Source organism: Procambarus clarkii, chromosome 8 (genome assembly GCF_040958095.1).
Source record: "Procambarus clarkii isolate CNS0578487 chromosome 8, FALCON_Pclarkii_2.0, whole genome shotgun sequence".
Taxonomy (NCBI): Eukaryota; Metazoa; Arthropoda; class Malacostraca; order Decapoda; family Cambaridae; genus Procambarus; species Procambarus clarkii.
In genome coordinates this window covers 38,370,128-38,396,883 of record NC_091157.1, presented here as the reverse complement: position 1 = coordinate 38,396,883, position 26,756 = coordinate 38,370,128, and the positions used below count along the sequence as shown (strand labels likewise).

The 26,756-nt window shown below is 40.9% G+C and overlaps 1 protein-coding gene across 7 annotated transcripts in view; it reads right to left on the bottom strand.

Moving 5' to 3' along the window:
• LOC123759855 (adenosine 5'-monophosphoramidase HINT3) overlaps positions 1 to 26,756 on the bottom strand; it is a 156,381-nt gene that overhangs the window by 77,922 nt on the left and 51,703 nt on the right. Inside the window, exon 1 of one of the 7 annotated variants that reach the window (XM_069317512.1) lies at positions 10,944 to 10,966. The exons of the other annotated variants lie outside the window; for them this stretch is intronic. The gene's annotated coding sequence lies outside the window, so the exon portion shown is untranslated. Of the gene's footprint in view, positions 1 to 10,943; positions 10,967 to 26,756 lie in introns of those variants that run through there. 7 annotated transcript variants of the gene reach the window in all.

Below are 26,756 nucleotides of genomic sequence, written 5' to 3'. Positions count from 1 at the left end.
GTCATGTGATAGGTTCCTGCTGCTTCTCAGGTGCCTGCACTTTGAGAACAATGATAATAAAGACAGATATGACAGACTGTGGAAAGTGCGGAAGATATTTAGTTAATTGAGAGGAAAGTTCCGTGACTATTTTGTACCAGCACAGAATGTTGTGACTGATGAATCGTTATTTCTTTTTAACCCTTTAACTGCACAACACGCCTGCAGGCCCACATCTGGGGTGTGCTACGAGCCTCCAGGTATTTGTATTTTTCACGTTCCATTCAAAACTCCCGTGGCTACATGGGGTTCACCACCACCTCCTCAAGGCTCTTGTAAACAGATGTTATCTTGAAAAAAAATCGTGGTCCACATTCCCTGGTGTGAGAGCCTCAGTAGAGAGTGAGTAACCAAGGCTGGCGCTCGCAGCATGAGCGCACAGCACTGCTGTTCAGCGTGTGACCACAGCATCGCCTAATAATGTTAAAATATATATATAATTTGTATCATTTAGCCATGATAGTATTCTAGAAGAGCCTGAGTGTGATAATGACTGGGTACAATGTTCAAATATCAGTGATTCAATGCTGTTCACGATGTTCACAGCGCTAGCCACAGCATCACAGCATTATTTCATCCATCTAGTAATCTTCAAATGACTTCTTAGGTTCCTTTTCAAAATAAACTTGTGGTCAATTATTCATTTACAAGAATTAGTGACCAGAATTGTGGTTATAATTAGTATTGTGGAAGGAGGAATTCTGGTGAGGAAGGGAGAGAATTGAGGTAGCCTCACCGTGTGTAGCAGCCACTCTTGTTTTGCTCACCATACTAGCTTCGTGGTTTGCTACCGGGAACACATACGTACATGGGTATATACAGTATGTGTGTGTGTATATAGTGTAATAACAGCATCAGGAGTATGTTGAGAGGAGCTATTTTGGTGAGGGAGGTGATGTCGTAATCGTAGCGTCGTCTGCTGTGTGATTTCTCATGTAGTGTATGGTGGCCGCTGTACTGTTTGGACACAATACCGGCTTACTTGCATAGTTCTGGTAAATAAAACATGTAGATAGGTATATATAACATGTGTAAATCTATATAAATAAAAATGGAAATGTTTGTGTGTTCAAAATCGCTAATCTCCGAAAGTTCTTCACCGATTGCTTTGAAATTTTCACACAACGTTCCATTCGGATTCAAGCAGGTTTTTATATACATACAATTTAGATGTCACGTCTGTGACGGGAAAAAACATGCTTTTTTGAAAAACCGTGTTTTTCGTGTGTTTTTTTATGTGAGGGAAATCTTTGAAACCTTTTTACCGATTGCTTTGAAATTTTGCAACCCGTTCTCGCAAATTCGTATAGTCAATATTGACTTATTAAATAAGTGCATAGGTGACATACTAAACATAATAGATACCCTTGAAAAGCTTCATAGAAAACACCGACCTTACCTAACCTTGTTAGTATGTTAAGATAAGCATCTTATAGCTTCGTAATTACAATTGTTACTTAACCTGTTATAGGTATAGGTTAAGTAATAATTGTAATTACGAAACAATAAGATGCTTATCTTAACATACTAACAAGGTTAGGTAAGGTTGGTGTTTTCTATGCATATTTTTAAGGGTATCTATTATGTTTAGTATATCACCTATGCATGTATTTAATAAGTCAATATTGACTATACGAATTTGCGAGAACGGGTTGAAATTTTGACACAATGTTGCATTCGAATAGACGAGTGTTTTTTTTTTTATATACCTACTATATACATGCCTCACCTGTGACAGGAAAAAACACGAATTTTTTTTAAATCAGCACCATCTGAAGGACGCAAGAGCAACACATGCTGTAAACTCTGAAAGTTCTTCTCAGATTGCTTTGAAATTTTGTCACAACGTTCCATTTGAATACATGCATGTTTTTATATACAGTACCTACTATATAGATGCCACACTCATGACAGGTAGAAACATGTGTTTTTGGAAAAACAGCGCCATCTGTTGCATGTAAGAGCAACACACGCTATTTAAAATACGTTACAATTTCACTTCAATGTTTCTGATTGCATTGATAAATTGATTTTTCATAGACTTTGATTTATTTTCATTTTGATTGAATTATTTTGTGTGACATTACCTTGGAATTGAGCTGCGTTGTTTACCATAGTTTTCATTTCGTGAGTATAGTTTATTTGTTTCTTTTTTAATTTTTCTTATTTTTCAGTGCAATTGGTGGTGAAATTGAGCTGTGTCGATTGATCTACTTTTGAATTGAAATATTTTGTTAGTATTTTTTGGTTTGGTTTTGAAAACAAGAAATTGGAAAATACGTTTATCTCACAGCTGCAAATCTGCAACAAACAGCTGTGAATCCACCAGCTACAACGGTTACTGCTTTCTTCATGTTATGTCAAAAAGACGCATTTGCAAAAAGACTGCTGTATTCAGAAGTGCCTACCTATTACATGTGGAATGCCAGTAGAAAATCATTTGAATGACGCAAACGAGGAAAGCGAATCGACAGACAACCTTGCATATTCAAATAAACTACGATAGGCAGACATCCCAATCAAGATGAATGCTTCATCCTTCGCATGCTGTTGGTAAATGTGCCTGGATCAACGTCTTCCAGCAATTGAGATTTGTCAACGGCGTTACACATGCCACTTTCCGTAGTGCATGTCAACCTCTAAATAATTGGAGAACGACCGACACTAGGATGTATGCATATTGCATATCAATATGCATACAATATACAACACTAGGATTGTATGCATATCATATTGACCACTGGCTCTCCTTCATCTCCAACAAAGTTATAGAAGAAATTTAAATTGCTCATGGCTGAAGATATTGTACATCAAATATGCAAGAAAAATTCAAATTTGAACATGGGTTTCACAGTAGAAATCTACAACGAAGCGTTGATAATGATTGAAGATTTGTGCTTAGAAATCGCGAACAAAGTTCTCAATCAATTGGAAATGCCATTACCGAATTGATTTGCTGCTGCTTCGTTATATATAGAATTGCGTCGTGAACAAGGTTACAACACGGGTGATCTGTGGTCCTATGTGCAGTCAAATATTCCTAATCTAACGCTTAAGTGAAAAGGCATTTACAATCAAATAATTCTAACTGTCAATAACGGGCTTGAGAAATTTTCTTAGATACACCAGGAAGAACTGGCAAAACCTTTCTAATTAGATTGATTCTGGCAGCATTTCGATCCCAAAATGACATAGCCTTAGCTCTTGCATCGTCCGGAATAGCTGCGACATTGCTATACAGGGTACAGTGGAAGAACTGCTACCTCAGCTTTGAAATTGCCATTGAACATACAGTTCATTGAAACTCCCAAGTGCAACATTTCCAAAGCATTCAGCACACGAACATTACAATATTATTCAGCATAACATTCAAAGCGAGGCAGTCACATACAAGTCCGTCGACACTGTTGAGGAAGCAGATGAAGCGGTGAATTATCCAACAGAATTTTTGAATTCACTCGATCTGCCAGGGATACCATCAAACGTACTGCAATTGAAAATCGGCGTGCCAATTATCATGTTGCGAAATATCAACCTGCCAAAACTTTGCAATGCCTCGCGGCTTGCAGTAAAAAAATTAATCAGCGGCGTCGTAGAAGCAACAATCTTGACAGGACCTTTCAAAGGCGAAGATGTCCTTATTCCTCGCATTCCTATGATTCCAACAGATATGCCATTTCAATTTAAGAGATTGTAATTTCCAATTCGATTGGCATTTGCAATCACCATCAACAAAGCTCAGGGCTAATCTTCAGAATTATGCAGTTTATATCTAGACCCGGATTGATTCTCACATGGACAATTATATTTTGCGTGTTCTAGAGTCGGCAAGCCAGACAGTCTCTATATCTCCACAGACAATGGAACAAAAAATATTGTATACCCACAAGCATTGTAAAATTAAACATATTAGAAACGTGCGCTTCCCCTTTTCTTTCTTTCCCACTTACCCAGACTGAGCCACAGCAACGCGTGGCGGGTACTGCTAGTAGTGTAATAAAAACAATAACAGTATGATGAGAGGAGGAATGTTGGCGAGTAAGATGTTGGAGTGAGGGAGGGTTGGCTGGGTGTGGCTGCTCACACTCGCGGTGTTCTGAATGTGTTGATGGTGAATGTATATAGTGTGTACATATGCTGTAAATATACATAAATGAACATGAAACAAACTTGTGAATAACTGTATGATGGGAGAAGCAATGTTGGCGAATACAACGTTGGAGGAGTGAGGGAGGGTTGGCTGGGTGTGACAGCTCACACTCGTGGTGTTCTGAATGTGTTTATGGTGAATGTATATATAGTGTGTCAGTGTATAGTCTGTAAATAGATTGAATATATATACATAAATTACCATGATACATGGTAAATATGTGCAACATATGTATACACAAGTGTCATGCACGTAACAGTGTCCTCGGACAGTATGGATGTTTTACTGCCATAATATAGGGTTAGTGTACGTGTTCATTATACATAGGATTAGCACGTAAAAATAAATAAAATGTATTTGGAACTGTGCGCAAAAAATGAACAAAAATATATTCCCGGCAACTCGTTCACCTTGCCCCGAGTGCCCTACTTACCCCAGGAGCGTACATCACGGGCGAACGGGGAATGATAACGTCACGCACCAACTTACGAACCCCATAGCAGCCAAAGTAAGTACAATTTCGATTTTTTTTTGACATACCCATACTGAGGGGAAGGGTTTGTGACACTTTAACCCTTAAACAGTGCAAATTATACATATATGATTTGAGTAACTGTCACAAAACGGCGCAAATCATATATATATGATTTGCGTATTAAAATAGTCCTACACACACACAGCTTGCATCTGCTTCACCAGACCACCAATAACCATCCCCTACCTTGAAAAAAATCCAGTCCCTCACTTTCCTTCTAGGGCCTTTGTAAGAAAATGATGACCATTGCTTGGCAACATCATCATCTAGTATCTGAATGTTTCGGACAACCATAGAGGAGACACAAAACTTTTAGCAACAGCAAATGAGTGATTACCATGTATATATTTGAGGCAAAATGTGTGCTATATGCAATTTTAAGATTTAGGCTTAAAATATATTTATACATGCGTTATTATGAATAAGTATGTGGGTGTCTTTATACCTTTACTTGTATATCCATACATACTTATATTTTCAAAGTTTTACATAATAGACAGTAACTTTGACACACAAATACAACCAGTTAGCATAAAAAGACTAAATTAATAAATTGAGAAACAATGAAAATAAATCAACAAAGTTATTCCTATGCAGCACCTCAACTAAATATATGCAACTTCTCCAGCCCACTACAGCTAAACCACAAGAGCTAGAGACTTTTTATTTAAATTTTTGTGCTTCCTGAAGGCTAATTAACAATGTCATAAGAAAAAATAATTTTTTCAGAACAATTTTTTTCTTGAGCACCCTGGGGATGTTTGCTATTTAACAGTTAGCGGTTTAAGGGTTAAAAAAACAAAAGAATTTTTTTAAAGAGAATTTATTTCCTGCGCACTGGTGGGGGGGGGGGGGTGTCATATTTGGAGGCGGCGCAGTTAAAGGGTTAACCACTTAACTGCGCCAACCAAGTATTCTCGAACGGCGGGAAACTGCGCCAACCGAGAAAACTCTTTTATTTTTCCGTACCATTCTATATGTGTGCAAGGTTGGTTGTGTACGAAATGGACTCTTAGGCCCTCCAGTGAGAGGCAGCCATCTTGGAAAAAATTCCCAGAATGCCCTGGGGCGGCTGGCTAGATTAGTACTGAATGAGCAACCAGGGGTGGCACACGCTCCTCTGGCTTCCAAACACCTGTCCGACGCGGTGTTGAAAGATAACGCTCTGTTGGTGAAATTCAAACCTTATTGTTTGAAGAACATAAGGGTCATATTATTGGTGAAGCTAGGTGCAATAAGGACCTAACACAAAGGTTGGATGCAAGTGATACAGCACCTATGAGGACGATACAGCGAGCGTATTTGTAGCTTTGAGCGTCACCCTTGCAATCCTATGCTATCTCCAATATATTTAGATGATACATACCTTGAGGTTACCTTGAGGTGCTTCCGGGGCTTAGCGTACCCGCGGCCCAGTCGACGACCAGGAGGTCGAATCGTTTTCTGCGTTCAGTGATGATGCATCTGATACAAGTAGCATAGATGAACAGTGTTAGCTGCTTCCATAGTGGAGTTTTCCATAGATATTTTCAAGAATATCTGAATCTCTTCCTGACTGACACACATTCTTTGAGACAAGCTGAATCTCTTTCTGAGTGGGACCATACAAGGCAATCTCTTCAAGACTACCTTACAAATTTATCTTTTCCAATACTACCTTATGCTTTACAAGCTTGGCTATATACAACCTACAAGTACTAGAGCCAAGGGTGTACGTAAGTGCATTATTTGCAAGCACACAGAACGAAGAAACATGAAGCGAAAATCTAACTGTACCTGGTGCAACGAGAGCGAAGTCGCACTGTGCACCATGGACTACTGTCTCCACTCGATCATCCGGACTATATGGGAAGGACCCCCAGCCGGATTATCACATTTTTCGGATAATGGTACTTTTTCACCTACGAGTCCAAAAGTGACCATTTCCAACTATTTTTATACTACAAACAACATAATTTGAATTGCCTTGCCACATACAATTATTAAATATTCAACTAGAAACCTCAACTTACCTTGTTGGTGTTCGTCTTCTTGATTGATGCCACACATCTTGAAGTTAAAAATTCTTAACAATTTACGTAACCTATACTAACACAACACTAAAATTAACACTTAAAATTACTGTACAGTTCATTAAGCTAAGTTAGTTTTGACTGCCAGCTGCTGAAGCCTCACTGGTTGAGGGCATTTGGGTTGCCTGTGAGGCCTCACTTGTTGAAGGTGCTTGCTTGCACCTCACTTGTTGAAGCGCTTGCATGCCCTCACTTGTTGAAGGCGCTTGGCTTGCCTGTGACGCCTCACTTGTTAAAGGCGCTTGCTTGCGCCTCACTTGTTGAAAGCGCTTGGCTTGCCTGTGGCGCGTCACTTGTTGAAAGCGCTTGGTTTGCCTATAATGCCTCACTTGTTGAAGGAGCTTGGCTTGCCTGTGGCGCCTCACTTGTTGAAGGCGCTTGGCTGCCTGTGACGCCTCACTGTTTGAACAACACGTAACTTGTCTTTAATTGCTAGGACAATCTTCTTCCTCTTAACACTTCCAGAACGATTGATGCTGCTACCAGACATATTCTTGGCCAAAAATGTTCAAAATTACTATGAAAATTAAGAAAGTTATTTAAAAAAATATTTCACTAATGGCGCAACACTGTGAGGCCGCACTGGTTGAGGTGTATCTGTGACTTGTCTTTTATTGTTAGGACAACTTTCTTCCTCTTAACACCTCCAGAACGATTGATGCTGCTACCAGACATAGTCTTGGCCAAAAATGTTCAAAGTTACTATGAAAATAAAAAAGTTATTTAAAAAAATATTTCACTAATGGCGCAGCACTGTGTATAACACGAGGGACGGACGCACATGGGTTGACCAGTGTTGGACAGGTCCACTTGGGGCAGCCATAGCGTTACGTAGGCCGCCAGGAGGAAAAAAATTCACAATATTTTTTAAGGAAACTTCAGCCTGTGCACAATGCTTTTAGGAAACTTATTTATTTGTTATTACATAATTACTAGTAGTTATTTTATTTGTTTTTGGCTATGATTAATTGTTCTAAAATTAATGGTAATTCCTGTACCCAGGTAGTCCCTCCTGACGCACCCCTCCCACCCTCCCAACACCACCCACCCCCACCTACACCATGCGCCTCGAGTCTCGGGCAGACGGGATTAATACCGTATGGCCCGCCTCATGTTTTCATATACGGACAAAGGCACGATTATCCGGGGGACTGACTGGATAGTGTAATTTCTGCAGAAAACCTGCTTTAATCCGGTCCCTGTGGCTATTTTGGCCGGATATTGTGATAACTTTATCCGTTCACGATTTTGGCCGTATAAGGGCGTTTTTCGGATGTTCGAATCCCGGATAATCGCGGGGTTACAGTACTTCATTGATTATTACTCACTTCCGAAGTACTAAGTGTGTAATACAGTGTGTTACTGTGTAGTGTGTGTAACTGTACATATTGTAATTTTAGTGAATTTTTAACAAGTAATATTGCGACAATAAACATTTATTGTGGACACATTACTGAAACATGTATCACAGTTCCATGGAACATTATGAACGTTCTACTGTATACATATTGTAAAGGACACAAATATGCATCATATACGATAAAAAAAAAAATAAAACCACATTGGAAATACATAGAACAAATAATTGAAAATATATTTGTGGCAACACCCGGTGCTTGAATGGCCCACGCGACCATGTCTGGGCGTGTCACGCACGGGCGACCAGCTCCTGATGACGTCACAGTGCACCTTGTCCAAGTCCCCACAGCCAAAGTAAGTGGAATTTGGAATTTGTTTTTACATAGACATGTCCAGGGAAGGGAATTTATCACTTTACGAAGAAAAAGAATTTTTTGGGAACACTTTATTTCATGTGCACAAGGGGAATTTCACAATAAACTCGGCGCAGCACGGTGATTAACCCTTAAACTGTGCAACACATCATATGATGTGTTGAGTAACTTGCTATAAATTGCGCATCACGTCATATGACGTGTTGGAGTACTACGCAAGATTTAAATGGCCCGCGGATACACGGGGTTCACCTCACCTTTATCAGGGTTCTTGTATACAGATGCCATTTTTTTTTTAAATTCTGGACCAAATTCCCGGGTGTGAGGGCCTCAGTATTGAGTGAGCCACCAAGCTTGATGCTCGCAGCATGAGCTCACAGCACTGCTGTTCAGCTTGTGACCTCATTATCGCCTAAAAAACCATAATATATATATATATGTTCATGCTATTATTTAACAATGATAGTATTACAGAAGACCCCTGACTATGATAAAAATGACCAGGATTCTGATAATAGCAGGATTGTTGTGATAATTATCACTGTAGTAGAGGAGTAATCTTGGTGGGGAGGGAGGTAGCATTGTTTGCTGACTCTGTGTAACCACCTTTTACTGTCTGAACTCACTATACCAGCGTAGTTGTTCTCTATGGTGAACCAAACATGCAGATACTTATATATAATGTCTGTATATAGTAAATAAAAGCAAAAATAGTATTGTGGGAGGAGAATGGTGGCGAGTCAGGTGAGGTGAGGGTGGGAGGAAGTGGCAGCCAGTGGCGGGCTGCCACTGCCACTCAGCATACCAATTAGTGGTTTGTTACGGTGAACACGAATGTAGATACTTATATATAACGTGTATATACAGTATCCACTCAATTTAACGTCCTCTTTTATACCGATCTGCCGGTATTAACGACCGGTTTGGGAGACCGGTATCTGCAGCCTGCTATACCGGTCTGCGGTCGATATTACCGATGGTCGATATTGGGTTTGTTGTGGCATCAGCGTCCTCTCACATGGCAACCAGGCCACCGACCTGGATCGTCCAGAGTCATATATTACATCTTAATTTTCTTTTAAAATGATTCACTTTAACCCTCAAACCGCGCATATCATATATAAATGATATCAGTGACAAAACCGGAACCACGCACATCATTTATATATGATTTCGTGTCTAGCGCTATAATTTAAACGCCCTGCCTGGGATAGGGGTAGTCATCGGCGAGTCTCGACCAAACATAAACAAACCCCGCCTGGGAAAAAAATCCAGCGTGGGTCCCCTTTGTGTACAGAGCTCAGTTACCCGGCGGACACCATGGCGCGCGCATCATGTTTCGAAGACCGACCCCGCTCAGCGAGACGTTCCTCGAGACCTCTGACCGAGGACAAAATTACTCGTAATTTGTTCCCGGATGGTGATGAGTCTGATATAGACGACTCAGACTTTGATCATGACTATACACAGCCCTCAGAGGTGGATACGACCGACGAGTGTGAACATGCTGGCTCCACCAGGGCTAGGCCTAGCATCTCGCCCTCACTCCACCCCAATTTCAGCAAGACCACACAGTTCATGTGCTCCCTTGCAAGATATTGATGTTTTGCTCGACGATTCTGAAGAAGGTGAATCATTTTCCGGTTTTAGTGACTTAGAATCGGAAAATAGTTTTGCTAGTGCCAGTGGAGGAGTGTGTGGTGTTGCCAAGCGACAATTTGTCGCGTCAGCAGCATCTGGCCGAGCCATGCGGCACCGCATGGCACCACAGGAACAAAGACCCTCAACATCGAGGAATTTTCCATCACCATCCCTTCCCGCCCCTACTGTTCCTAGACCTGCTTCAGCTCCTGGTACACGGTTTCCTCGCCGTGGTGCCGCTATTGGCTCTAGAAAGACATCCGGTGTTTTTGTGTGGAGTGATGGGACAGATTTTGTTCCACAAATTCCTGTTTTTGATAATTCGGATGTTGGAATTACAGACATTTTCCCTGATAAAGGTGCAGATATGTGTGAAATGGACTATTTTACTGCATATTTTGATGAGCCGCTAATGGAACATCTTGTTCAGGAGACGAACAAATATGCGAGTGATCTCATTGATGAGGAGGAGTTATCCGATTTTTCACGTTTGCAGCGATGGAAAGATACGACTGTAGGTGAAATGTATGTGTTTTTGGCACTGTGTATGTTGATGAAACATTGTGTCAAACACGTAATCGATCATTATTAGAGCAAAGACCATACTGTTCCAACACCAATGTTTGGCAAATATATGTCTCGAGACCGATTTGCAATAATCCTCAGGTGACTTCACTTTGCAAATGATGAAGACAGGAATGATGAAGATAGGCTTTGGAAGGTAAGGCACGTACTGAATGAACTTATCGGAAAGTACAGGGATTTCTACGTACCAGCTCAGAAGCTTGTGATTGACGAATCCCTTGTGCTTTTCAAAGGACGTCTTGCCCTCAAGCAGTATATTCCCTCCAAACGCCACCGATTTGGATTGAAATTCTTTGTACTCTGTGACTGTGAAACAGGAATTGTGTTACATATGATAATGTATACGGGTACAAATGTAGACATTCCTGCTAATGACCAACATGGCTTCTCAGGTAGTGTTGTGAAGTCACTGCTTGCACCATATCTGAACAAGGGCCACATTTTATACACAGATAACTATTATACCAGTCCCTTGCTAACTAGGTTCTTGCTTGATAATAGAACTGGTGTGTGTGGCACAGTGAAGGCAAAACGAAGGGAAATGCCAGTGTTTCCAGGTGCTATGCAGGTTGGTGATTGCGAGCTCAGAAAAACAGGTAGAATGCTTTCAGAGCGGTGGAAAGACAGGCGTGAAGTGAACATGTTGACCACCATTCATGCTGGACAGTGGCAAGGTGAACAGAACCACCAGAGAAATAATCTATAAGCCAGATTGTGTCTTGGACTATAACATCAACATGCGTTTGGTGGATAAATGTGATATGATGGTGGGGGCAGTGGAGTGTGTACGGAAAACAGTGAAGTGGACCAAGAAAATGTTTTTCCACCTTGTTGATGTAACAATGCTGAACAGTTACAATATGTATCTTGTCAAAACAGGTGGTAAACGTAATTTCCGTGCATTCAATTTTACTGTAGTAACACAATTACTACAGAAGTTTGGCAAAGTAATTCCTGGTGTACAGAGGCCCATTCTGAACCCGGTATTGCACCATGCTCCAACACCCAGGCTCGCTTTCAGGGATGCCTTTTTGACACACAATCTCAGGTTTTTACCACCAACTGGAAAGCGTGCAGTAGGCCAGCGTGCGTGTGTAGTATGCTGGTCAACAACCAAGAGGGAACAGAAAAGAAAAATGGTGATGACTTGGTGCACAGCGTGTCAGGTCCCTCTGTGCCATGTCCGATGTTTCAACGAGTATCACAGTCTTGATGACTTCTAAATGTCCAAGACTGGTGCCAAAACATGTAAATACAGAATAAGTGAGTGTATATAATGGAAATAAATCATAAGAAATAGTATATTTTATTGTGAAATAAGACATTTTTGTGCAAATACTTGTGACACTAATATGTGGATACAATATACATTGACAACAGTTTTATGTTTATAAATCATCTTGTGAGAACATATTGAACCACACCAGTGAAAAAAATGGGTGTAAAATACGCCATAGATACTGTAAATAATAACGCGAAAATAAATTCGCGGCAACTCGCGCTCCTTCTCCGTCGCGGCTGACTCACCCCGGGCGCACAGCAGTCCAGCGAAGATCAGGCGTGACGTCATCGACGATCTTCTCGGGTCATTTACGTCCACGGTAAGTGTAATTAAATTTTTTGTATTATTTTTCCCGTGCTCAGGGAACACAAATAAAGAGATTAAAAAGAAAAAAAAAATTTTTAGAATTTTTTTTTTGTTGCGCGTGTGGGTGTTAATTCCATTTGGACCCCGAGCGGTTTGAGGGTTAATGAAGAAAATTGTAAATTATTATTAATAAAATATTTTGAAACAGTTTTTATTAAGCAAAAGTCTTTGTTTTCTTATTAATACCTTTTATAGTATAGGCACTAGGTATTTTTTTTCCCACGGACCTAGAATGTACTCCGCCGGGCCATGTGTTCCCATTGTTTACCGTGAACTCGCGCGGCTAGCTTCAATTGTGAAGGATATTACTGTACTGTAATTGTGATCTTTTTAATTTACAAAATGCCAAAAGTTACCCAAAGGAAGCGCCTGACGGTTGCACAGAAGCTGGAGTTAATTAAGAAACTTGATAAAGGATATTCTCATGCACGAGCAGCAGCAGAGTTTAACATCGGGAAAAGTACAGTAAGTGACATCAAGAAACAGAAGGATACTCTATTAAAATATGTGAGCACAACAGAGTGTGCTACTTCTGGTGCTGCATGTTCGAGAAAAACAGTAAAGTCTGGTCAGTATCCACAATTGGATGCTGCAGTGTATAAGTGGTTTATTCAGCACCGCACAATTGGCATGGCAATAAGATTTGAAGAGCTTAAAGTTGCAGCAAGTAAACTTGCCATTCAATTAGGTATAAAAGATTTCAATGCAAGTGATGGGTGGGTTGGAAGATTTAAGGCTCGGCATAACATTTCAAACACCAAAAAAATTTCTGGTGAGGCTGAGTGCTGATCCCACTAATGTTGATTCATTCAAGGCTAAATTAAACGAGTACATTGTCAGTAATAATTTGAGCAAATATCAAGTATATAATGCTGACGAGACTGGGTTTATGTGGCGAGCTGTACCAAGTATATCCTTAACCAGTAGGATGCAGGAAAATATTCCTGGACGAAAGATAAGCAAGGAACGGCTCTCAGTCTTGTGCTGTGCTAATGCCGATGCCTCTCACAGGACAAAATGTGCCGTGGTAGGCAAGACTAAAAATCCTCGAGCCTTAAAAAATATAATGCAGGCATTACCTGTAATATATTACAATTCTAAGAAATCATGGTTTAATCAAACAATATTTACGGACTGGTTTGAAAACCACTTTTGCAAAGAAGTCAGAGAATTCCAGATCAACAAATGTGGAATAAAGGCCAGTGAGGTTAAGGCATTGTTGCTGCTAGATAATGCTCCTGCTCATCCCATTAGCAAGTTAATTTCAAGGAATGGCAGAATAAAATGCATGGCACTTCCACCAAACACAACATCCTTGATCCAGCCCATGGACCAAGGTGTTATCCTTGCTGCTAAACGTATGTACCAAACAGCAATGCTTGAAGATGTTTTAGTTGTTTTACCTAGCGAGGAAAATGAATTGACAGGAAAGGATACAAGGGCTCAAAGAACACTAGAAAATCTAAAAAAGTACACAATCAGGGAAGCAATATTCCACTGGGCTAGGCTTTGGAATAAAGTGAAAGAAACCACACTAACAAATTCATGGAAGAAACTGTTAACAGAGAGGCCTAGATGTGAAGCAGCAGTATCTGATAGTGAATTCGAAGGTTTTGAAAATGAAGCCAATGATTTTGAAGGGTTTGAAGAAACGATCCGAACAATGTTGCTCCAAGCTGGTCAGTGTCGGAAAATCCCCACAGTCAGGGTGTACAAGTGAATGATATCAATGAATGGTTAGAAAATGATTACGATCCTGGTTATGAATTGTTAACTGAAGAACAGATTGCGCAAAGTGTTCTCGGAAATGACTCTGATGACTCTGATGATGACTCGGACGATGTTGGTGAGGCTCTGCCTAGAGGTGTTGGATATCAGAAAAGATTGGAACAAGTTGAGGAACTCATTGAATATTCAATAAAAAGTAAACATGAGGTTATTGGAAATTTTTATGTACACCTTACAGCCTTAAAGCAATGTCTCAGAACGTTAGCCAGAGAAAATCAGATTCAGACAAAAATAGATAAATTCATGATTTCAACGGTTCGTGAAAAATCTTCGTCGACAAGCGATGCTGCACCCGTCGATGCTGAATTACCATCGACAAGTCGTGGAGCATCCGCCAGCAATGAATGCTCTGCAAGCGATGCTGCACCCGCCGATGCTGAATTCCCATCGACAAGACGTGGAGCATCCGCCAGCAATGAATGCTCTGCAAGCGATGCTGCACCCGCCGATGCTGAATTCCCATCGACAAGACGTGGAACATCCGCCAGCAATGAATGCTCTACAAGCCATGCTGCACCCACCGATGCTGAATTCCCATCGACAAGTCGTGGAACATCCGCCAGCAACGAATGCTCTACAAGCCATGTTGCACCCGCCGATGCTGAATTCCCACCAACAAGTCGTGACAAGTCATCCACTAACGATATAAAATATGATTGAAAGGCATATAAATTAGTGTAAAAAGTGTTGATAGAGTACAGTATTGTAAGTGTTAATGATTAATTAAGCCTAGACAAAAAGATACTGTACAGTGTAAATATACAGTAGAAATACAGTATCCACTCAATTTAACGGCCTATATGGGGCTGTACCCTAGTCGTTATTTCCGGAGCTCCGTTATTTCCGAAGTCGGGTCGGGTAATTTTTCAAGTAACATTCAGGTAGGATATATTTTATACTGTATAACTAAAATTAAATAAAGTTCATTGTGTAATTGCATTCCAATTTAGTGCACGGCCGACGATTAAGCCAGTTGCTGGCTGCTGCATGGATGATGTGTGAACACACTCTGATCAAGTCCAGATGGGTGGGAAAAAATTGATTCATTCCTTTGTATTGCAAAATATTTCATGTATCAATCAGTGAGTTAATATTGTCTTAATAAAATTTTAGAGATGTGTTTTGATTTACCCTGAACAGTGCAGGTAATGTATTTTTAATGTTACGACACAGGCTGTGGCGGCCATGCCATAACAATGGCGATCGAGCCTTGTCACTGAGAGCTAGCCAAGACGAAATATTTTGAGCTCACCTTTTCTCTGCTGACGATAGAATATACATTTGCAGAGACTAATATGTAGCTTTTGTTGAAAAAAAAAACAATTAATATCTTGTAATACTATAATAAAATTGGTAAATTGACTTACTTTTAATGAAGCTGAAGATTACGAAGCTGTGATGATTACGTCATCCTCTGCAGCGCTTGTTTTATATTGTTTATATTGTATACAGGGTACATACTGTATGTACACTTATTTTCAGGCACTCACTTCACACAACAGCTAGCCTTACTACTAATTCACATGAGTTCTAATTCTACTTCACTATTGACAATTAGTGTAATAACAGCAAAAGGAGTGTAGGGGAGAAGCCATTTTGGTGATGGGGGTGGCAACATCTGCATGATTAGTCATGTTGGTAAGGGTGGCCACTATGTCCTTTGAGCACTATACTGGCTTAGTTGAACAGTTATGGTGAACAAAACATGTAGATACTTATATATAATGTGTGTATATATAGGGTAATAACACCACAAACAGTATTGTTGGGGGAGAAATTTGAGTGTGTCTGACCTTTAACCCTTAAACTGCGCAACGCGCCTGCAGGCTCGCGTCTGGTTTGCGCAACGCGCCTCCAGGTATTTTGATTTTTCACGTTCCATTCAAAACTGGCGCGCGGTGACGCGGGTATGGTATGGGTGGGTGGGTGGGGGCCCCAGTGATCGTCCGCCATTTTAAAAAAAAATCCCAGCATGCCCTGCGGCCGTGGGGAGCCTCAGTTTCACGGTAGCAACCATGTCTGACGCATCCTCTACGAGCTCCCGCTCCACGGTGACCCGCGGTCATGGAAAACGACTCTCTGAGGAGGAAATACGCGATATTTTGTATGATAACGGTGCTCTGGATGATGACGATGATCCAGATAAAGACCTAACTCAGATATCTGATATGAGTGAGGAAGAGACAGAATTGGAAGATGTGGCGAGTGTGTGTGGTACTCGTGCCTCGCCCGGCCTGCCTCGCCGCCCTGGGTCAACACCGTTATCATCACCACCATCATGTATGTCCCCAGACACTAGTAGTTTATTCAGTGATAGTACATGTGACGAATCTTTCTCGGGCTTCAGTGACATTGGCTCCGATACGAGTAGTGTGGACGACCCGAGTACGAGCAGTGGTGGTGTTACCAGGCGGGGTTTTGCTACCTCAGCAACACGCCGCGGCAGGCGGCAGCGTGCTTCACAGCATGTGGACAACGACAGTGGCCCCTCAACATCATTTATTCGTGGTAGGTCTACAGTACGTAAATCTGCCTCAGCGCCTAGCATACCCTCACGCAGCTCCAGCAGAAGCAGCGGCCGACGTAGCCGTAGTTTTGGTGCTCGTGGTGGTGTTGGCCGTGGTGTTGGCGCCAACACCAAACCCCCTGGTGTACTTGTGTGGGAGGATTGCACCACATTTGTCCCTCAAATACCAACATTTGATGATAGCGATTTTGGTGTTACACCATTATTCCCATATACTGGTGATGATATGGCAGACATGGAATATTTTCAGGCATGTTTTGACAATGTATTCATGATGCATCTTGTGACTGAGACAAACAGGTTCGCTCACAGCCTCATAGACGAAGGCATTTTACCTGCCTCACGGCTCACACGATGGAAGGACACGACAATCGACGAAATGTACATGTTTCTGGCACTCTGTATGATGATGAAGCACTCTGAGAAAGCTGTCATCCAGGATTATTGGAGCAAAGACAGCCTTGTTCCATCGCCTGTGTTCAACCGGTACATGTCGCGTGATAGGTTTCTCTTGATTCTCAGGTGCCTGCATTTCGAGAATAATGCAAATGAGGACAGACTGTGGAAAGTACGGAAGATGTTCAGTGACATGAGAGGGAAGTTCAGGGATTATTTTGTACCTGGACAGAATGTGGTTATTGACGAGTCGCTTGTACTGTTCAAGGGGCGACTGGCATTCAAGCAGTACATTCCATCAAAGCAGCACCGATTTGGACAGAAGTTTTTTGTGCTATGCGACTGTGAGACTGGTATTGTCTTGGACATGATATTACATTCTGGTACAGACGTCGACATACCGGCTCAAGATGAACACGGGTTCTCTGGCAGTGTTGTAAAAACCCTGATGGAACCGTTGCTGAACAAGGGGCATGTACTGTACACCGACAACTATTACACCAGCCCCTTATTGACCAGATACCTCCTTGCCCACAACACCGGCGTATGTGGCACTGTGAAGAGCCACAGGAAGGAAATGCCAGTGTTCGGTATAGCTATAGCCGTGGGTGAGTGCCAGCTGCGCAAGTGTGACAATACGCTGTCAGTGCGGTGGAAGGACAGACGCGAGGTGAATATGCTGAGTACGATTCACACCGGTGCCATGTTGGACAGTGGGAAAGTCCACTTTCAGACACGCAACACCGTGTATAAGCCAGACTGTGTCATAGACTATAACGTGAACATGCGCCTCGTCGATAAGTGTGACATGATGCTTGGTGGTGTGGAGTGCGTGCGCAAGTCTGTGAAGTGGACTAAAAAGTTCTTCTTCCACCTCATGGATGTTGCAGTGCTCAACTGCTTCAATATGTACTTAGTAAAATCTGGCAGGAGACCATCTATACGTACATTCAGTGCTGGTGTTGTGTCACAGCTGCTAGTAAAGTATGGCAAGGAGGGTTCTGTTGTACTGCGCGGAGTGCAAGCAACAATGCCACATGAAGCTCCAGACAGATTGAGGGGTAATGAGAACTTCGGAGTACATATGCTTGAGTATATGCCAGGCACAGCATCACGGAAGAAGGGTAAACGTGCGTGTATAGTATATACAGGAACACTACCCGCAGAGAACAGAAACGAAGATGTATCAGCACCTGGTGCGTGGAGTGCAAGGTGCCACTCTGCCCCATTGGCTGTTTCGCAGCATATCACACACTCGCGGAGTACTGAGTGTGTTTATGGTGTGTGTATATAGTGTGTGATACTGTACAGTGTGTATATAAAGTGTAAATATAAATTTATTTGGCATGATACATTGGAAATTGTGCAGGATAAGTGAACTTGTTTGCGATGCACGTAACACAGTGTCTACGGACAGTACGGATGTTGTACTGCGATATTATAGTGTATGTGTTCATTATACATTGGATTGGCACATAAAAACAATGAAAATGTGCGCAATAAATGAACGAAAATATATTCGCGGCAACTCGCGCGCCCCGCCCCGAGCGCCCCACCGCCTCCGAGAGCTTACGCCACGGGCGCACGGGGAATGACGACGTCACGCCCCAACTTCCGGACCCCATAGCAGCCAAAGTAAGTACAATTTCGATTTTTTTTTTACATACCCATACTCAGGGAAGGGTTTTTGACACTTTAAAAAGAAAAAAAGAATTTTTTCCAGAGAATTTATTTCCTGCGCACTGCGGGGGTGTCACATTTGGAGGCAACGCAGTTAAGGGGTTAATGTGTGAGGAGGCAGCCGCCAGCTGACTGTGTAGCAACGTCTCTTAGTGCCTGAACTATATCAGCTTAGTTGTACAGTTGTGAACAAAACATGTAGATACTTATATATAACATCTGTATATAGTGAATAAAAGCAAAAACAGTATGGTGGGAGGAGAATGTGGGGGAGTGAGGTGTTGAGGGAGTGAGTGGCTTACTGGTATGTGGCAGTCACTCCTCGTTGCTTTTTGACTCATAATACCAACTTAGTGGTTCGTTATAGTGAACAAAACATGCAGATACTTATATATAACCTGTGTATATAGTGTAATAACCGACAAAGTATTTGTTCACTGTTTGATGAACATAATAATTGAATCAACAATATGCACACCATAATTTTGAGTACAGCAAAGATTCATACATTTTATTATATAAATATATCACACTACACACTATTGAATAATATTATAGCAAAAAACTACAAAAAATAAATCAGAGACATTGAAATAATTAGGTAATTATCTCCTTGTGGCCACTCCTGCCTGACAGCTGGGGAGGAGCAGACCGCCTGGGACACAACGAGCCAGCGTCTGTTTTTTCCAGATTTCCCCGCCCTATAGCGGGCAATATATGCCACTTACGATTTTATATTATTTTTCCCATGACCAGAGAACACAAATTAACAGGTTTAGAAGAAAAATTTTTTTTTTTTTTTGGTATGCACCTGTGAGTGACAAATGCTAATTAGCCCTGAGCAACACAAGGGTTAACCCTTAAGCTACTAAGGGGTCCTGAGGAGATTTACACCCCTGTGCACAAGAAAAAAAAAAATCTAAAATATTATTTCTTCTAAAAATGTTAATTTGTGTTCCTTGAGCACGGGAAAAATAAAAACAAAAATCATATGTGACATATTTTGGGCGCAACAGACCAAGGGAGTTTGGCAAAAAGTGGGCATTGACAAGAGCAGTCATCAGAGCCGGTCAGCGTCACTCGACCTGACAGGTGGGAGTTGCCACAAAGATATTATCACCTATTTCATTGTCTCTGATTTTTTCTTAGTTTTTTCCAGTAATATTGTTCAATAGTGTGTAGTGTGATATATTTATGTAATAAAAGAGGTGAATCATCACCATACTCAAAAGTATGGCATGCATATTAGTGAATTATTATGTTCATAAAACAATAAACAAATAGTTTTGCTGTTATTAAACTCTATACATAGGTTATATATAAGTATCTGCATGTTTTGGTCACCATAACAAACCACTAAGTTGGTATTATGAGTCGAAAAGAGGAGTGACCGCCACACACCAGTCAGCCATTTGTTGCCACTCACTCCCTCAACAACGCTTCACTCGCCCACTTTCTCCTTCCACCATCCTGTTTTATACTTTATTCACAATATACAGACGTTATATATAAGTATCTACATGTTTTGTTCAACACAACTGTACAACTAAGCTGATATAGTTAGTTCAGGCACTAAGACTGTCAACTGGTCACCGTCAAATGATTTAGAAATGGCAAATGAATTTAATAGCTTCTTTTCATCGGTTGGTGCTAACCTTGCCAGTAAAATCCCACAGACTCAGACACATGTCAACACATATCTCTCAGGCAGCTATCCAAACTCTCTTCTCCTTTCACCAGTCAGCCTGACAGATGTTGTGTCCATCATACACTCACTAAACAACCAAAGTTGGGAACATCAGTGAAATCCCATCCATTGTATACAAGAGTGCCTCCCATGCCCTTACGCCACCTATAGCTCTGCTGTTCAACAAATCCCTTGAGTGTCATACCTTCCCTGATATCCTTAAAAAAGCAAGAGTAACGCCAGTTCATAAAGGAGGTAATCCGGCAGACTTAAACAATTATAGACCAATATCAGACCTACCCATACTATAAAAAATATTTGAAAAAGTTATCTACAAACAGCTCTACTCCTATCTCGTAAAATTCGACATTCTTAGCCCCTGTCAGTTTGGCTTCCGCTCCCAAAGGAGTACCAACGATGCAATTATTAGTCTCCTTGATATAATTTACTCAGCCCTTGACAAAAATGAGTTTCTGATTGAACTCTTCATTGACCTGAGAAAGGCCTTTGATACTGTTAATCACAATTACCTCTTACGTAAACTCCATCATTATAGAATCCGAGGCCATGTACTGGACTATATCCAATCCTATCTTAGTGATAGATACCAATGTGTAGCCATCAATAATATAACCTCTCCCACTCTACCAATAACCGTTGGAGTGCCACAGGGCAGCATCTTGGGACCTCTCCTATTTCTTATATACAGTACATCAATGATCTGCCTAATGTCTCTTAACATTCTGAAACCTATTTTGTTTGCTGATGATACTACCCTCATCTACTCTAACCCCAACGCACATACACTAAATAATGTTATTAATAATGAATTAAAAAAGTCCACTTATGGATGTCAACCAAAAAACTAACACTTAACATAGAAAAGACCTACTACATCTTATTTGGAAGCAAATCTACAAATGCAATTCAGCTTCAGATAGACAATGTAAACATAAGCAATAAAAATGAAGGAAAGTTTCTTGGCCTATTCCTAGACAAGAGACTCAACTTCAGTACCCACATACAACACATAACTAAGAAAGTCTCTAAAAGAGTTGGTATATTCTCCAAAATCAGATATTATGTACCTAACTCTGCTCTCATCTCTCTATATTATGCACTAATCTATCCCAATCTTAATTATGGTATCTGTGCATGGGGTTCAACCACTACAAACCATCTCAAGTCCATCATCACCCAGCAAAAATCTGCTATCAGAATAATAACAAATTCTGCTTTCAGACAACACTCAGCCAACTTGTTTAACTCCCTAAACATGGTAAACATAATCTCACTCCACAAATTCTCTTGTGTCAACTACATTTACAAAACCCTGTTCTTAAATGCACATCCTGCTCTGAAACTCTCCCTGGACAGATGTAATAGGACCCATTATCACCACACCAGAAATAAATATCTCTTTGATATCCCCAGAGTTAAACTTAATCTGTGTAAACAGTCTATGCAAATAAAGGGACCCAGTCTATGAAACTCACTCCCTAATGAATTGAAAAGCTGTCCAACTTTTGCGTCATTCAAAAACAAAACTAAAAAGTACCTAATTTCATCTTCATAGTTTTTTACCTTGTTGCTTTAAAATTGCACTGTATCTATTGCTACCCAATCTCCCAATCTTTATGTACCCAATCCGAACATCTTTACCATTGTGATCATTGCTGTCTTCTTATATGTGCTATCAATCTGCTGTATAGTGTCTATTAATCTTGTTTAAATTACCAATCAAGCTGTCAATGTAATCAATCAGAGCTTTAACCCTTTAGTTGCGCAAGACATCATATCATGCGTTGAGTGACTTGCAGTAAATCGTGCTCGGCATCATATGATGCTTTGGAGTACCGCACAAGATTTAAACAACCCGCGGATACAAGGGGTTCACCACACCTTCATCAGGGCTCTTGTAAACAGACTCCATTTTTTTTTTAAATCGTGGGCCAAATTCCCTGGTGTGAGGGGGGCCCTCAGTATTGAGTGAGCAACCAAGCCTGACGCACACAGCATGAGCTCACAGCACTGCTGTTCAGCTTGTGACCACAGCATCGCCTACAAATGCCATAATATACATGTTCTTGCTATTATTTAGCAATGATATTATTACAGAAGCCCCCTGACTGCGATAAAACTGACCAGGGTTCTGATAATAGCAGGATTGTGGTGATATTTAGCGCTGTGCTCCATGGAGGGAGGAGTAATGCTGTGGGAGGGAGGGTGGTGGCGTCGTCTTCTGACTGTGTGTGGTCACCTTTTATTGACTGCACTCACCATACCAGCTTAGTGGTTTGCTATGGTGAACACAAATGTAGATACTTATATATAACGTGTGTATAGTGTGTAATAACAGCAATTGGAGTAGGTAGGAGCCGCCATTTTGGTGAGGGAGGCGAGTCGTCTGGAAGACTTGTCATGTTGTTTACTGGAGGCCACTATGGTCTTTGGGCACCATACCAGCTTATTTGTACAGGTACGGTGAATAAAAAGGGTAGATACTTACATATAATGTGTGTATATAGCGTAATAACACCATAAACAGTATTGTTGGAGGAGTAGTATTAGTGCGTCTGGCCTTGAGGGCGGCCGCCACCAGCTGACTGTGAGAGTAACTACATCTTTGTGCCTTTACTCACCATACAAGCTTAGATGTACAGTTATGGTGAACAAAACATGTAAATCTATATAAATAAAAATGGAAATGTTAGTTTGTTCAAAATTGCTAATCTCCGAAAGTTCTTCATCGATTGCTTTGAAATTTTCACACAACGTTCCATTCGCATCCGAGCAGGTTTTTATATACATACTATATAGATGTCATGTCTGTGACGGTAAAAAAACAAGTTTTTTTCTGAAAAACAGTGTTTTTCATGTGAGTGAAATCTCTGAAATCTCTTTACCGATTGCTTTGAAATTTTGACACAACGTTGCATTCGAATAGGCACGTCTTTTTATATATCCTGTATATACATGTCTCACCTGTGACAGGAAAAAATATGCTTTTTTTGAAAAACAGCGCCATCTGTTGGACGTAAGTGCAACACATGCAGTAATCTCCGAAAATTCTTCACCAATTGCTTTTAAATTTTTACACGACGTTGCATTCGAATAGGTGCATCTTTTTATATACCTACAATATAGATGCCACCCCTGTGACGGGTAAAAACATGCGTTTTTAAAAAACAGCGCCATCTGTTGCACATAATGGCAACAATGTTTCCGATTGCATTGATAAATTTTATATTCATAGATTTCGATTTATTTTATTTTTTAGTGAATTATTTTGTGTGACATTGTGTTGGAAATAAGCTGTGTTGTTTACCATACCGTTCATTTTGTAGGTATATGTATAGATGCCACACCCGTGACAGGTAAAACTATGGTTTTCTTAAAAAACAGCGCCATCTGTTGCAAGTAAGAGCAATACACATGCTATACTAGATATGTTACAATTCCTTTCCAATGTTTCTGATTGCATTGAAAAATTGAATTTTCATAGATTTTGATTTATTTTCATTTTGAGTTAATTATTTTGTGTGAATTGCACTAGAATTAAGCTGTAATTACCTAAGTGTAGTTACAGGATGAGAGCTATGCTCGTGGTGTCCCGTCTTCCCAGCACTCTTTGTCATATAATGCTTTGAAATTACTGACGGTTTTGGAATCCACCACCTTCTCACTTAACCCTCAAACTGCTAGGGCCCCAAATGGAATTCACACCTACAGGCGCAACAAAAAAAAAAAATCCAAAAATTCTTTCGTCTTATAGAAGTGTTCATTTTTGTTCCCTGATCACCGAAAAAATAACAAAAACATCATAGGTGGCATATTTTAGCTGCAGTAGGGTAGGGAAGTGTGGCAAAAAAGGGCCGTTGGCAGAGCCTTCGCCAGACGAGGTCTACGCCGCCCGAGCTGTCAGACGGCAGTTGCCACAAATATATTATTACCTAATTATTTCAGTGTATGATTTTTTCTTATTTCTTTTACAGTAATATTATTCCATACAGTGAATTGTTGGATATTTATGTAATAAAATGTGTGAACCATCACTGTACTCAAAATTATGGTGTGCATATTAGTGATTCAATTATTATGTTCATAAAACAATAAACAAAGTTTTGCTGTTGTTACACTATATACACAGGTTATATATATGTATCTGCATGTTTTGTTCACCATAACGAACTACTAAGTTGGTCTTGTGAGTTAAAAAGCAGAGAGAAGTAACTGCCACACACCAGCGAGCCACTCCCTCCCTCAACACCACCTCACTCGCCCTCATTCTCCTCCCACAACACTGTTTTTGCATTTATTCACTATACACAAACGTTATATATACGTATTTACATGTTTTGTTCACCGTAACTGTACATCTAAGCTTGTATGGTGAGTAAAGGCACAAAGACGTAGCTACTCACACAGTCAGCTGATTGGCGGCCACCCTCAAGGCCAGACGCACTAATATTTCTCCTCCAACAATATTGTTTGTGGTGTTATTATGCTATATACACACATTATATATAAGTATCTACCTGTTTTATTCACCATACCTGTACAAATAGGCTGGTATGGTGCCCAAAGACCATAGTGGCCATCAGTAAACAACAGACAAGTCGTGCAGACGACGCTCCTCCCTCACCAATATGGCGGCTCCCAACCTACTCCTCTCGCTGTTATCACACTATACACACGTTATATATAATTATCTACATTTGTGTTCACCATAGCAAACCACTAGGCTGGTATGGTGAGTGCAGTCAATAAACGGTGGCCACACACAGTCAGAAGACGACGCCACAACCCTCCCTCCACAGCCTTACTCCTCCCTCCATGGAGCACAGCACTAAATATCACCACAATCCTGCTATTATCAGAATCCTGGTCAGTTTTATCACAGTCAGGGGGCTTCAGTAATACTATCACTGCTAAATAATAGCAGTATCTTATATATTATGGCATTTGTAGGCGATGCTGTGGTCACAAGCTGAACAGCGGTGCTGTGAGCTCATGCTGCGTGCGCCAGCCTTGGTGGCTTGCTCAATACTGACGCTCTAACACCCAAGAATGTTGGCCTTGATTTTTTTTTCTAGGTGGCATCTGGCAACTATCGGTCGTGGCTGTACTATAGCTGCCCCTATCCCAGGCGGGGCGTTTAAATTATAGCGCTAGACACAAAATCATATATATATGATGTGCGCGGTTCCGGTTTTGTCACTGATATCATATATATATATATATATGATTTGCGCGGTTTAAGGATTAACTAGTTCCAACTGTCTACCACTCTGCTTACAAAAGTGAATTTTCTTATATTTTTCCGGCAGCTTTGTTTCGTTAGTTTATATCTATGAGCTCTTGTTCTTGAAGTTCCGGGTCTCAGGAATTCTTCCCTATCAATTTTATCGATTCCTGTTACTATTTTGAACGTAGTGATCATATCGCCTCTTTTTCTTCTATCTTCTAGTTTTTGCATATTTAATGCCTCTAACCTCTCCTCGTAGCTCTTTTCCTTCAGTTCTGGGAGCCACTTAGTGGCATGTCTTTGCACCTTTTCCAGTTTGTTGATGTGCTTCTTAACACTTTCGCACTTTAGATTAGAGATAACTCGTCACCGTTTTTTCTTACGATTCCGCATAACAGACTACTTTTGTAGTCCATCGAAAAAATATTTCTATAAATTCCATTTTCTAACGAAAATGGATGGGGATACTCTCAGATTGGCCTTAGCCTTATGACTCAGCCTTATTGGCATGGAACAGCGAGGAATGGCCAACAACAACAAGCATACCACATGTTCCCGACATAGATGCCAGCGCAGCTCCTCCTGCTGACGCGGCAGTTTCAACACCCGGCCCATCTGGTGCGAGGCGTCCTCTGTTCACCTCAACACCTCAAGCCCACTCATCAACCACAAATTCTGAAATGGACATTGAGGACATAGAACCACTTGATGTTTCTGATTTCATAGAAGATTCTACTACAAGTTTGGTGGTTCCTGTAGAAGACAATATTCCTCCAGTGCATCCAAGAAATAGAAGAATTATAGATTCAGAACAACGTCTCAACTACAAGTTGACGCATGAACTCGTGCACTTGGCTAAAAAAAGAAGATGCCGTGTTTGTTTCAAGTCTGGCAAAAGGAGGGACGTGATATATGGATGTAAAACTTGTGATGTGGCACTGTGCGCTGCGCCTTGCTACACAAGGTACCACCGAAGAAAGATATTTTGGGTGGAGAAAAAATAACCACCGGCAACAGCTTCACTCCA